Source organism: Elephas maximus, chromosome 1 (assembly GCF_024166365.1).
Source record: "Elephas maximus indicus isolate mEleMax1 chromosome 1, mEleMax1 primary haplotype, whole genome shotgun sequence".
Taxonomy (NCBI): domain Eukaryota; kingdom Metazoa; phylum Chordata; class Mammalia; order Proboscidea; family Elephantidae; genus Elephas; species Elephas maximus.
In genome coordinates this window covers 108,574,822-108,589,311 of record NC_064819.1, presented here as the reverse complement: position 1 = coordinate 108,589,311, position 14,490 = coordinate 108,574,822, and positions in this window count along the sequence as shown.

The following is a 14,490-nucleotide window of genomic DNA, read 5'->3' as shown; positions in this document are numbered from 1 at the left end:
GCAACCCTCAAAGCCACACTGCAGAGCTGAGCCACCACTGGAGCTGCTGCCTCTTTGCAACCATGAGGCCACCGGCTCCAGAACCACACAGCACTCCATGATCAGGAAGCCGCCACTGCTGCCAGCTCTGCTCTGCACCAGTTGTGAGCCACACCTGTAGAATGGGTAGCTTGTGCCACGCTCCTTGACCTCCTCTGCTAACACTGTGGAAAAACAATAACAAAAACAACAATTAAAAAACAAGTGCCAGCTTTTGCCACCAGACTTGTTCCCAGAAAGCCTCAAGAGCTGCAGAAGCGCAGCTTTCCAAATTTCACGCAAGTGCCTCTGATTGGTTAAATATCCTGAATCCTCACAGCAAGGGAGACTGGGAAATGTTTTTTTTTTTTTTTTTGGCTTTTCCTGTCTCTGTAGTCCAGAGAGGCACATAGCAGGGGGTGGAATGGATGCTAGGAGCCACACAGTGTCTCCTAAACTTCTGTAAGACGCCAAGCACACACAGCTCTGTTTCTCGATGCTCTCAAAGGGACAGGGAAGGGGACAAGGCTTCTCCCCTCTTTACCACAGACCACTGTTCAGCTTTGACCCTTTGAGGGCTCAGGTGCATCGGTGGTACCCTTTGTGGGTGGTAGTGATGGGGCAGTTTTGGCATCAGGTTATTGCACCAGGCAGGCTCATCTGTGAGAATTGGCGAGGAAGCTCCTAGGCCTGTCCAGGAATAGTTGATGGGGACTTTGCAAGCAGCTGGGATCTGCAAATATTGGCTATTGGAGTCTGAGTGATTTCATTTAAACTCCTGGATGGATCCATCTTTGGAAACACTACCATGAGCACCTACTCTGTGCCAGGCACTGTGCTGGGTGTTGGGAATACAGAGATGAATAAAATCATCTAGGCACTGCTGCCCTTTGTGGCTGTCTAGTCAAAGAAGAGAACAGATAAAGGGACACCCTGGGGGTGCCAAGGGTGCATAAAGGAGAAACCATCCAGGAGAGCAGAGGAGCTTCCCAGAAGAGGTGACACTTGAGCTGAGTCCCCAAAGGCCCAAGGATCCTAGGGGGAAGAACCTCTTTTCGAAGTCTGGGGCGGGGGGTGGGGGGAGTGGGGGTGGGGGTGGGAAGACAAGGGTAAACATGAAGAAGCACTTGAACTTCAGAGAGCCAGGCAGGAAAGAGTCTGTCTGGGTGGGGAAGGAGAGGGCGTTTGGGAAACCGAACAGGGATTTCTCAAGTTGCATGATTCAATCTCCTCACTCAGACCAGGCTAGGTGTTCCTCACCAGGCACCTGTGTCTTGCCAATCCCTGCAGTGTGTGCCCCGCTCTGCTCAGCCTGTGGGATGGGGTTTGCTGCCTCTGCTGCACAGACTGCCAGGAATGACGCATGCTGAGGAGGCCTGGGGTGGCTGTGGGCTGCTGCCCAGGCTGGAGGATATGCAGAGGCCTCTCCCCCAAGGGTCCTGCTACAGAAGAAACTAGCCCATGCGGGTGGGGCAGCCTCTGTCACCCCAACCTGGGCCTCCAAAGAGGGGTAGGCAACAGGGCCAGGAGTCTAGTGGGAGCCGAAGGCAACCCCCAAGTGACAAGCAGCCCCCTCCAGCACTCCTTGTGCTCTGCTTTCTTCCCATAGCAGGGCTGCCCCTCCTTCCCCTCATCCCGCTTCATCTGATGCCAGCCCTCCCTGGCCAGGGTTCTGGGGGTACCCATGGTGGGGTCATTACAGGACACTACTGCCCGAGGGTCAGAATGGAGGAGGCCCAGCTGTCAGCTGGAACCCATCAGAGGCCAAACCAAGCCCTGGCAGCAGGCAGGAGGGGGAGGGCCCGCTAATGAGAAATGTGTCCTGTGAGCTGTAGTTTTCAGGCCTTCGCTTAACCCTTTCTGCTCCAGTTGCAAGGATATGCCCTGAGATTTTCCCATGGTAAAAGGTAGCTCCAAGTTGGTGGAGTTGGGAGGGTTGATTTAATGGAGAGATCCTGCCTCTGCCTTAGGGAGCCCTACTCTGACAGAGAAGACTCAGCCCCTGCTTTTGGAAAGAGCCTTGGCTTGTGAGGAAGACACAGCTCAGCCCCAGTCTCAGGGGGGAAACACAGCCCTGCCTTCAGGGAGCCCCTAGTCTGAGGGGAGACACAGCCCTGTCCTCAGGGAGCCCCAGTCTGAGAGGAGACACAGTCCTGCCCTTAGGAAGCCCCAGTCTGAGGGAGAGACACAGCCCTGTCCTCAGGGAGCCCCAGTCTGAGGAGACACAGCCCTGCCCTCAGGGAGCCCCTAGTCTGAGGGGAGACACAGCCCTGTCCTCAGGGAGCCCCAGTCTGAGGAGACACAGCCCTGCCCTCAGGGAGCCCCTAGTCTGAGAGGAGACACAGTCCTGCCCTTAGGAAGCCCCAGTCTGAGGGAGAGACACAGCCCTGCCCTCAGGGAGCCCCAGTCTGAGGAGACACAGCCCTGCCCTCAGGGAGCCCCTAGTCTGAGGGAGAGACACAGCCCTGCCCTCAGGGAGCCCCAGTCTGAGGAGACACAGCCCTGCCCTCAGGGAGCCCCTAGTCTGAGAGGAGACACAGTCCTGCCCTCAGGGAGCACCTAGTCTGACATGGGGGGAAGATATGGCCCTGCTCTTAGGGAGCCCCAGTATGAGGGGAGACACAGGTTTTGCCCTCAGGGAGTAGGAAGATTTTATCTCCTTATAAAGCTGAGAAATCAGTATCATAGTACCTCTCTTGGATTTCCATGTGATTTTGTGAAAAATCAGCAACTGGAACACATAACCTAGTGCTCTAAACCCCCAGATCCAGAGATTTGTCCCCAGGGAACAGTTTTGTCCTGCCTGGCCTCTTGGGGTCAGTTGCCCTCCTCAGCAGCCTGCTTTTTTGAGACACCCATCCTGCAAAAAACCACTTAGCAAGTGAGCTGTTTTAAAGAGCTTGTTCAAGCTCCTTCTTTGGTATCCACATAACTTATGTAACTCATGGCTTTCAATTAACAACTACACTTGGTGAGCGAGAGCACAAAAGGAAACATGTCTACGTGCAGTGGGCTCTCCTTTAACTGCATGGTTTACATGTTCCTGATGCATTTTCCATAATTAGCGGCTGGCCTTCTCTCACCTTCTCTCCCAGTTCCCTTTGAAGGGCCTGCTGCTGCCTGGGCACTGCAGCCTGATGAAGCTGCCTGGGGGCACCCCTTCTGGCAATCCCCGGAAGGCTTACCCTCTTGGTTACTTGGCTGCAAGGGGGCTAATTAAGAAGCTCTCTAAGGGGAGGAAGGGGGGCCTTGCTCACCAGCAAGACAAGGAGGAAAGGCCCAGAAACACATTGGTGCCTTTGCAAGCTGTTACCATGCTGCTCTTCAGGAGTCCCTGGGTGGTAGAAATAGTTAAGAGCTCAACTGCTAACCGAAAGGTTGGAGGTTTGAATCCACCCAGAGGCATCTCAGAAGGAAGGCCTGGCAATCTGCTTCTGAAAAATCAGCCACTGAAAACCCTAATGGAGCATAGTTCTACTCTGACACACATGGGCTCATCATGAGTTGGCAATGACTTGTAGGCAACTGGTATTGTGTTCTTCAGCTTTGAGCAAGTCATTCCAACTTCTAGGCCTCATTTTTCTCATCTGTTAAATGGGGGCAGAAGGGAACAATTGGGTTAGGTGGTCCCTAAAGTCTTGCATTTGGACTTCGATGCCCTTGCTTGCTTCATTCCCCTCCCACCCTGGGGTTTCCTGACAACATGGGTGGGCTGATCACTAACCTTGCCCAGCAGCACTGTTGGCATTGTCTGTTTGGCATTGTCGTCAGCCTTGTGTTGCTTGCCAAAGGGCTGCTGCCCATTGTGGCCAGCCCCAGCGCACTCCCACACATGAAGACATATGTGGGTCTGCAGGCCTATGGAGCCCTTCAGTTGAATTTCCTGGGCACCCCTCTGAGCCAGCCACTGGGCCTTGCCCTTAGGGCCTCCCAGCACAGTGAGGTGAGCGCGTACAGGAGACTTGAGGTATGTGTGTGACCAACGAATACTCACCGAGCAACTGCTCGGATGCCAGCCCAGGGCTGGGCAGTGCATGACAAAGATGAACAAGCAGATGGAGTTCTGTTCCTCCTGGCACTTAGAGACATGTAGGGGAGTTCTGGAGTCAGTGTGCTGGGTCCAAATCTTGGTCGAACACTCACTTGGGCAAGTTACTTACCCTTTCTACTTCAGTTTCTCCATCTGTAAAATGGGAATAATAATATGTGATTGGGAGTGAGGATTAGGTGAGTCAGTGAGTGTAAAGTGTTTAGAGCCCAGGGCTTGGCCATTACAACTTTCATTCCATGAGCGCCAACTCTCTGCCCAGAATTGTTGTGGCATGTGGCGTAGGGATCACTCCTGGCTTGGCTGAGGAAAGAACTTCAGGAGCGAGTTGGTACCGCAGTTTGGTCTTGAAGGATAGAGGTAAATTCAATAGGTCGCCATGGTGGAGGACATTCTGGGAGGAGGGATCAGCATGGGTGAAGGCATGGAGGCAGGAAAGCAGAAATGTGCTGGGGGATCTTTGAAAGGACCAGTGGGGCTAAAGTCCAAGGGAGAGAAAACTGGAAAACGGATTTAGGAGAGATTAACATCTGGACCATGGAACGTGGCTTTTCTCCTACAGGCCAAGGGGAGCCACTGACAGTTACTGAGCAAGGGGATCCTGCAGGGAGGTGAAGCTGCTGGATTTAAGCATCACAGTTGGGTTATTTTTCCTACAACTTCATTTTCACCCCAGTGATAATGAGATGTTAAAATCTGCTGTGTGTTTTCATGGGCATAACCTCATCTGATCATCATAGCAAACCCGTAAGCAAGATGAGCGGGGATGATCACCCTCACTGTACAGACAGGAGCTCGAGGCTTCTCCAAAGTCACCAAGCAGATGATGGCAGAGCCAGGAGCTAACCTGGGTCTCCTCGCCAGCACCAGCATCCGCATCCACGTGAACGAAGGAGGAATACAGCTCCCCATCTGGCCACTGCCCTGGGAGCTCGACCGCCTTCTCAAACCTCAGCCTAGGTTCTCTCTCTTGTCAGGTAGCTTCTGGTCCATCTTTAGGGCTCCATGAGCTTATAAGCGTGTATGGGTGGGGGGCAAGGGTGTCTGTGTAAGGAGCCCCCAGTTAGGGTAGCTCACAGTCTGTTTTCCCCCTGGCTCACTGCTAGGGCAGCCTGCCTAGCATGAAGTAAAACAAAAAAATCTGTTGCCTTTGAGTCAATTTTGACTCATAGTTATCCTATAGGACAGAGCAGAACTGCCCATAGGGTTTCAAAGGAGCGGCTGGTGGATTTGAACTGATGACTTTTGGTTAGCAGCCAAGCTCGGGCATTAACCCTTGCTGACTGGTACTGAGAGCACCCGTGACTTGGGTGGGGGTGTCTGAGCTCTCTGCCAAGAGGTAGGCTGGTGGGAGCAGGCAGGGCTCGGCCACACACCTCTTCCTGCCCTTACAGTGAGTCCCTTGTCTCCCTAATCCTCCCCCGTCTGCACTGTAGCTGAGAGGATGGGAAGAAGCCTCCCAGTCTCTGTTTCCTCTGCTGCTGGGGCTCCTTCCATCTCCTCTGGGTTCCTGCCCCAGGGCTGGGAGTCTAGCTTCTGATGCCCTAATCTTAACTCCTTCCTCTCCAGGGATCCTCCTGCTCTGCTGACATCCATCCCCTCAGCCTCCCACACTGGGCCCTTCCTCCTCTGATGTTCATTTTCCAGGTTCTGGAGTTGCTCAGCAGGGCTGGGGGGGAAGAGTTCCTGGCTCCCTGAGCCCTGCACCCTGCCCCTCAATTTTCGGCAGACCAGGGCTGGCTCTTTGACCCTTTCAGGGGCCCAGGCCAAAACCTGCCTCAAAGTGAAGCCCAGGCAGCATCTAGGTGGTGTCTGCCAGTGCCCCACAACTCAGGGGGGCCAAGAGCCTGAGGGAGCTGGCAGTGAACCCACTCAATATGTTACACAATCATATAAGCAAAGAGCTGCCCTAGCAGAAGGGTTTTCCGGGGTTTGGAGCAGGTGAGGCCGTGGGGCCAGAGCGGAGGGAGTCAGGGACTTCTGGGTTGGCGTTCTGGACTGGAACTGGCCCTGGAAGAATGAATAGGGATGGGTAAAGGAGGGGGCTTTAGAGTAGATTTTTCTCCAAGGGTGAGGAGCTGGCCTTACCGTGCTGGAGGTATCAGTGGGTTGAGGGGGAGAGCAGAGGGGTGTGGCCATGCTTGCCTCAGGGCCAGCCCTGGAACAGGAGCACTTAATGGCCCTAAATGGTGGCTGGTGATGGGCTGGTGACTGATCGATTGATTCATTCATGTGTATTTATTTAGTGTTTCACCTTTGCTAGGTGCGGTGCTTGGGGCTGGGGGCTTAACAATGAGTAAGACAGATGTGTCCTTCCTAGGGCTCTGGCTTCAGACAGGAAGACCTATGAGTAAAGAGGCAATTCCGTCACACTGTGATCAGTGCCCAGAGAGGAGAAATGCGGGGGTGAGAGTGTAGAGGAGGGGCCTCTGCTTCAGACCCTGTGTGGATCTAGGCAGGCTTCCCAGGGGAGGTGACGTTGGAGCTAAGACCTGCAGGATGATGAGTGAGCTGGGAGGAAGGAGAGCATTCCCAGAAACTGAGGATGTTCCTTTCATTGGGTGACGACCACGGCATGAGGGGGGCAACGGGAGTGCGTGTAGTGGTGGGCAGGGCTCACATGTTTTCTCTGTTCAGGAATTATCCGGAGGGCACTGGGAACCCCTTGAAAAGATTTAAGCAAGGGCTAGATGGGATGTGGTTTGTGTTTTGGAAAAATCCCTTTGGCCCAGGTAGGGAACAGGTTGGAGGGTAACTGAGTGGAAGCCCTGTCACCAGGCTTAGCTCGAGGACAGGGCAAAACTGCCTCCTAGACACAGGCCTGGAAAAGGCAGCTATTGTGTTGCTCTAACCCCACTAGGCACCATTAACAGAGGACCCCCAGGAATGCCAGGTAAGGGCTGGTCTTCTTGCACACAGGGCCCTTCCACTGTGATGCTGGCCCAGCTCTCCAGCACCATGACGGGGAGATGAAGGCCCCCATTCCAGGCAGAGGATGCAGGGGTGTGTGTGGTGGGGACCTCTCAGAGAAGGTAGGGAAGAGGAGGAAGCCACTTCTTTTAATGGCCCCTCCCCCCACCCCAGGAGCTTCATTTGGTCCTTAAGAGTAAAACATACATGGTTCCCGCTGCTTGGTGGGAGACAGCTTGCTCCAGGCTAAACCCAGCCTGCGAGGAAGGCAGATGGGACACCAGTGATGAGGATGGAAATGAATGTCATGGTTCAGGGGGCAGGTGAGGGGTGGGCTGGACTTCCAGAACTGCTGTTGTCCTGGGAAGGAAGGGGGGTTGTGGAGCCTAGGGCTGTGGGCCCAGACTCTGGCCTCTGAGCTCCTCGGAAGGCCGCCTGTGTGGGCTGGGGCGGGGATGCCAGTGATGTGGGAAGCTCCCCCCTGTTTCCCCACATAGCCCCCCCCCCCAGGGAAGAGGGGAATGGGAGGAAAAAAGAGAGCCATTTGGCCAGGCCCCCAGCTCAGCCAGCCCTGGGAACCCTGCCTGGGCGCCTGAGACAATGCAGGGAATGGGGGCTGGCCTGGCCAGAGGCGGGCACCAGGAGGGGCAGGAGCAATGCCGCTTCATTCACAGTCCTGGCCTCTCCAAGGCGCCCCGCAGCACCCCACCCCCCTGCCCCATTCTTGGGCTCTCGGCCTGGTCCCAGGCTTCTGCCCACCTCTTGGCAGCCACCAGCCACGCCATCTTCCCAGAGGGCCCCTCTCCTTCCCAAGCCTGGTGCTAACCTCCTGAGGGATGGGTGTGTGTATAAGAGTGTGTGTGTCAGTGAGTGTATGTAAGAGTGAGTGAATGTATATATATGTGTGAGCCTTGTGTATATATGAGTGTGTGGGAGTGTGGTGAGTGTATATATGACTGTGTATGTGAGTGTGTATGTATGTGGAAGCATGTACATGAGTGAGTGTGTGTGTCTCAGTGTGTGAGTGTATATATAAGTGTGTGTGAGTTTATGTGTATATATGAGTGTGTGGGAGTGTGTATGTGAGTGTATGTGTGTGTATGAGTATGTCAGTGAGTGTGTATATTTGAGTGGTGGGGAAGTAGTGAGGAGTCAAAAATTGACCACTCTGGCCCCCAGCCCCCCTCCTCAAGCCATTCCTACTGCCCAGTGGGTGCCTCATTGGAGGAGGCATGCCTGGCATTTCTCAGGACAGCCCTCACTGTAATGGTTCACCCCGCTCCCCCCCACTAAACCAAACCAAACCTCGTGCCGTCGAGTCCATTCCGACTCATAGCGACCCTATAGGACAGAGTAGAACTGCCCCACAGTTTCCAACGAGCGCCTGGCGGATTTGAACTGCGGGCGCTATTGGTTAGCAGCCGTAGCACTTAACCACTAGGCCACCAGGGTTCCCCCCCACTCCCCAAGTAGTTCAGTTTATTTCTCCGACCCAAACAGCTTCATAGTCGATGCGGTCATCCATTTCTGAGAGCCTCCTTCTTCTCTTAGGGCTAGGGGAGAATCCCAAGTCTTCCACATGACCAACCAGTGTGGGGCCGGGGGCTGCGGGGAGCCATTTGCAGGTCTAAGAGGGCTGGACCCCACTTCTGGGGCTCTGAGCAGGGAGAGGGAGTCTGGAGGTTGTGGGGTCAGACTTCACTGTTTCCAGTTGAAGGTCTGGGCTGGTTTCCCTCGAGGGGCAGTGGGAGGGAGCCCCTAGCCCACAGCAAGAGCTAGGATGTGGTTACTAAACCAAGTTTCAAGTTTAGTCTGTTTTCCGGCCAACTTTTCTTCCCGCCTCCCTTTCTCCTCCAGATAACAGAAATACCCACAAGCGAGCAGCTCATTTTCTCCTTGGCTGGGCGACGCTGGGGCCCTGCCATTGGCCCAGGCCCCTGTCATCGCAGGCACACCCCCTGGGCCTGGGCCAGGTCCCGCCCCTGGAACTAGGGGGAGCAATTACATCAGCTGCTCTCTCTCTGGCTCCAGATCTCTCTGGGAGAGGTAGAGTGGTTTTGCAGGGCCCCTGACTTGCTCCTGGAAAGGGCGTACCTCACCCTGAATGCCGGGGTGGGGGGGGGTCACCCATGATCCCAGCCTCCTGACCTTTGACTTTCCCTGACCCCTACCAGGCCTTGAAACCATTTCAGCTGCAGGAATCAGTGGGGGAAGCATTGTGCCTGGGTTTGAATCCTGGTTCAGCCACATTCCAGCTGTGTGATGTTGGGCAAGTCACTTACCCTCTCTGGGATGACAATAGTGCTGTCTTTATGGAGTTGTTCTGGAAATTCAATGAGTTAATATTTGTAAAGTATTTGTGCTTCACATTGCACTATATAACTGTTCGGAGTCCTGGAGTGGCGTAAACCATTAAGCACTGACTACTAACTGAAAGGTTAGGGGTTTGAATCCACCCAGAGTTGCCTTGGAAAAAAAGGCCTGGTTATCTGCTTCCAAAAGGTCACAGTCTTTTGAAAACCCCGTGGAAGGGTTCTACTTTGCACACATGGGTCGCCATGATTCAGAATAGATTAGACAGCAATGGGGTATTTTTTTGGGGGTGGGGTTATTTAAGTGTTGGTTAAATAACTATATCACTTACCTAAATGATAGTCTAGTAAGGAATAGGCGGATGGGCTGGGTCGCTGACCCACTGACCTTACTAACCCCTAACTTCATGCCTCGACACTTAACTGCTGCCCAGTGTGAACCTCTGGACCCATGTCTGGCTCCCTTCTACAGTATTTAACTTCCACCCCACCATTTAGCTCTGACCCCCAGCACTTTGTTTCCTAAGGCAGGGATATCATCAGCAGAACACTAAGCTGAGGGTGTGGGTGGGTGGGGCAGGGGGGGCACGCAGGAGAAAGTCTTTCACCCTGACCTGCCTCCCCCCCCACCTCCTGGGCCCCAGAGCCATCCCCCTAGTGTGGCCTGAGGTGGCAAAGATGCCCCGTGCTGGTAGGTCTATCCCTAGCAGCTTCTGGGTCTTTGCTGTTCTGGAGAGAGGAAGTGGCAGCTCTGCTGCTGCTGGGAACTTAGGTTTTGCTGTTGAGGATGGAAAAGATTCACTCGTGGAAACTCAGCCGCCTTTCTGAGACAATTATCCTGATCAGTTACCAGACGCTCATCCTGCTGGTGGTGGTGGGGGTGGTGCCTAGTGGCTGGCTGAAGCTGGCTTCTCAGTGCTTGGGCATGTGCGCCTCCTCCCAGTCCTCCAGCTCAACTCTGTTCTCAAACATGTCACAAGCACCCACTCTGTGCCCACCTGTGCCTGGCACTGGGGCGGAGGTTGGAAAAGACCCAGCTGGTCCTGGCTACCAGGGAGCTCACGAACCAAAGAACATCCCACAAAGTGAAGTCAAGACCCGAGATTCCTCCCTCCTTGTTTCCCTTCCTCCTTCTCTCCTTTCCTTCCTCAAATGTTCACTGAAGCCCTCTTTTGAGTCAGTCTTATGCTGGGCCCGGGCCGTAGAAGAAGGTTTTCTTGCTCTGAGGTTCAGGGGGAACCCTGCTGTAGGCACCAGGCAGAGCTTTTCTTTCTTTAAGTCCCACAGCTTTGCTCACTGGGGGCTTCCTGAGGCAGAGGCCGAGTCTCCACCATCAGGGTGGGGGCTCCCTAACGGCAGGGCTGTGTCTCCCCCTCAGACTGAGGGTCCCTCAGCTGATATTCTCCTCAGATGATCTTCCTCATTCATTCATTCATTATTTGTCACTCAGGGGGTACCTGCTCTGTGCCAGGCATCATGCCAGGCTCTTGTGAAACAGCCAGCCATGGCAGGTACCATCTAACCTGGTTCCCATGGATGAGAAGTTGGCTCTGGTAAGAGGGCTCCAGGCAGAGGGCCAGTACCTGCAAAGCCAGGAGCTACTGGAGGTGGGCCCCTGGGCTGTGGCAAGGAAGGACCCTGCGGTTGTCCCCAGTGACAAGAGGGAGTGACTCACGGGAAAGCAAGGGTCTGCCTTGTAGCCAAGGAGAAAGGAGACTTTGAGAGTGGTTGAAGATTTCACTTCTGTGGCAGGAGAGAAAACCCAGAACAGTGTCAAGTATCGTTGCCCAAAGGAAAAGACAGAATTCAAAATTCTCTGGAATCCCTGACTCATGGCCAGGCGTGGGGGTGTGAGGAGGCCAATCTCCCCGCTTTCAGGAGAACTGTCAGCTCCCTATTCTCAGAGTCGTTCTTCCTCCTGCAACCTCTCTGCCCTTGTAGGGAATGAGTCCTGGGGCCCTAGCTGTCATGAAGTTCTCCCTGTTGTCTAATCAGAGTCTCTCCTGCTGCATTCTTGTATCCTTGGTGGAAATGGATCACAGAACTGTAGCCCCTTCTTCAACCCAGGAGGCCCTGGCAGAGACCTGCCCCATCTCTTACCTGCCCTAGGTACTGTCCTGGGCCACATAGACTGGGTCCAGGGCATGGGGCTAGTTCCTGGGAGACAGCTCCATCCTGGGGCTCCAGCCTAACCCTCTGCCTTGATCTCTAGGATTGACTGAGGTCTTAGATTCTCCTGGGGAATCTGGGGTAGGTCAGGGGGTATGGGGTACACCCATGCTTATGCTTTCTGTCCCTGTCCTTTCTTTCTTACTGTGACTCTTTATTGTTTATCTTCTCTCTCTGTTTTTCTTTTTTTTATTATTGTACTTTAGATGAAAGTTTATAGAACAAACTAGTTAGTATGCAGTTTGTTCTATGACATTGGTTAACAACCCCACAACATGTCAACACTCTCCCTTCTCAACCCTGGGTTCCCTATTACCAGCTTTCCTGTTCCCTCCTACCTTCTAGTTCCTGCCCCAGGGCTGGTATACCCCTTTAGTCTTGTTTTGTTCCATGGGCCTGTTCAATCTTTCACTAAAGGGTGAACCTCAGGCGTGACCTCATTACTGAGTTGAAAGCGTGTCCGGGGGCCATATTCACAGGGCTTTTCCTGTCTCTGTCAGGCCAGCAAGTTTGATCTTTTTTTTGAATTAGAATTCTGTTCTACATTTTTCTCTAGCTCTGTCCCGGACTCTCTATTGCTATCCCTGTCAGAGCAGTTAGTGGTGGTAGTCGGGTACCACCTCAGTCTTGGGGGGGGCCGTGGTAGATGTGGTCCATTAGTCCTTTGGACTAATCTTTCCCTTGTATCTTTAGTCTTCATTCTTCCTTGCTCCTGAAGGGTGTCTCTCCCTTTTTCGGTCTCACCTTCCTCCCTCTTATTTCTCTCTGTTCCCTCCTTCCCTCCCTCTCAGTCCCATCTCCATCCTCATTTCTGGCCCTCTCTCTTCCTGATGGCCACTGGCAGTGTTGGAGGACCAGAGGTGGAATTGTGGGGCTTTAAGCCGCTCCTGCAAATGTTCCACCTCCAAATTGTTGGTGGGGTTGGGGACACTGTCAGAGAGAGGGGACTGGTTTAGAGGCAGGAAACAAAGGGTGTGGGGGTGGGGGCAGCGATCAGCTTTCTCTCTGGTCAGGCATTGGCTCCTCTGAGCATCTGTGCAGGGTTGGGTGTGCCCGGCTTCTTGATGGGCACCTGCAGGAGGCAGAAGACAGAAGACAGAGGAAATCAAGCTCTTTGAGAAGAGATCATCATCCAAGACAATGGGAACAGATTCCCAGAGTGTCCTCGGGTGGTGTGATGTGCCAGGAAAGCAGGAGGACAGGGAGCTTTCTCCAAAACAAATGGAAGGCAATGTATTTTAGGAAAAAATGGAGCTATGTTAGCCAATGCTGAGGGTTCCTGTGAGTGAGAGGCCAAGATGGTGCCCCGGGATGTCTGATGGGCCCGGGCCTCAAGTGAGATCTGCTCACAAGTCACTGGGGCCCTGCCGCCTGCACAGTTGTATGGGCACTGTGCCAAAACAGGGCCTAGTCCCGAACGTTTGAAGACTGAGCCCGGAGAGTTCAGGACTTGTAGAGGGAAGCATCTTCCTATCCCTATGAAGTGGTGGGTGAGCCCTGGAATATCAGAGGTGGGGACAAGAGGCGGAGAAGGTTTAAGAATTTTCCTGGTAGTAGGCCCAGTATGGGTGACTGAGGGCATGGAGATAGGGCAAATGGGACTACCTGTCCTGCATGGCCGTGGTAGAGAACGTCCTTGCCCCTCTGCAGCCGCAGGGCACCACAGGGCAGGGTCCTGTCATTGCCTCTGTTGTTCTTTGTTTTTCCTTCTAGTCTGTCTGTATCTGCCTCATTCGTTCTCTCTTTCTCCCTCTCCCTCACCCCTCCTTTTCTGTCTCTGTCTCCTTCTTTCCCTTTCCTCCTTGTCTCTCTCAGCCGTGACTCTTCTGTCAGGCTCTCTTTGTCTTTCTCTGTCCATCTGTTTCTCTCTGGCCTCCACATCTCGGCCTCTTTGTGCTGTCTGGTATGAGAATAATCCCCTTGAACCTCCTTTGGACATTGGGTGGCCCCTGCCTCTGTGTGTGCGTGTGTATGCTGAGCACAGGTAAGGTGTGTGTGTCTGTGTGTGAGTGTGTGTTCACACACCAAGCACAGGTGAAGGGTATATATGTAAGTGTGAAGGGGCTGGTGGTTGAGCCAAGGTAGTGGAGGGTCCAGCTGAAAGCGGCAGAAGAGAGGGTTGGTGGGCTCTGGGTGGTGGGCAGAGTCAGACTTTCCAGGCTGAGCGGCCCAGCTCTGTCCCTGCGTCCCCATTCATTCTAGGAAAATGACAAGAGCCAGCCACCCTATGGTCAGCACACACAAAGCACATTGTTCCTTTGCCCCGGCCTCTGCCGTGCTCTGTGCCAGTTCCTGGTAGCAGCTGCCAGCCTTGCTCTCTGAGGTCAGAGCTGCTTACCTGGCTCAGTGGGAACTCCTCCCCTGCCTACCCAATGTCCCCAAGCAGGAGGCAGGGGCAGGGGTAGGGTCTGCCTAGAGCAGGACCGCTGACCCTCAGGAATGGCACCTACTGCCCCTCCCTGCCAGCTGCCCACTCCACATTATCTTGCCCCATTTCAGGAACCAGCCAAGCTGGACAACACTGTATCCCCACCCCAGTTTGTTCTTGCCCATGAGTCTTTGCAGAGGCTGGTTTCCTGCATGGAAGCTTGGTCTTCCTTCACTCCATTTCTCAGGCCTCAATTCCTGACTGCAACTCACCTCCTCTGGAAAGCCTTCTTCTATTGCTCCCTTTCCATCACAGATATCGCATTTCTCCTTATCCCTGCCAGACTGCTGTACTCACAGCTGACGTGCACATGACTGATATCCAGCTTTCCTGGCTGAGTGTTGTTTCAGGGACAAGGGGGCAGCATAGGCACTGACCACCACCTACCATCTGCCAGGCACTTCCCGTATACTGCTGTGTTCATTTAACTCACACAGCAGCCCTTTCCGATGAGAAAACTAAGACTCTGAGAGGTTAACCAACTTGCCTCAGGTCACATAGCTAAACTCCAAAGCTAAGACACATCAAAATAATGTGTGGATGGCAGGGGCTTCCAGGGCAGAGGGAAGCAGGACCTGCAAGGGAGTTGTTGAGGCTCAGCTCCT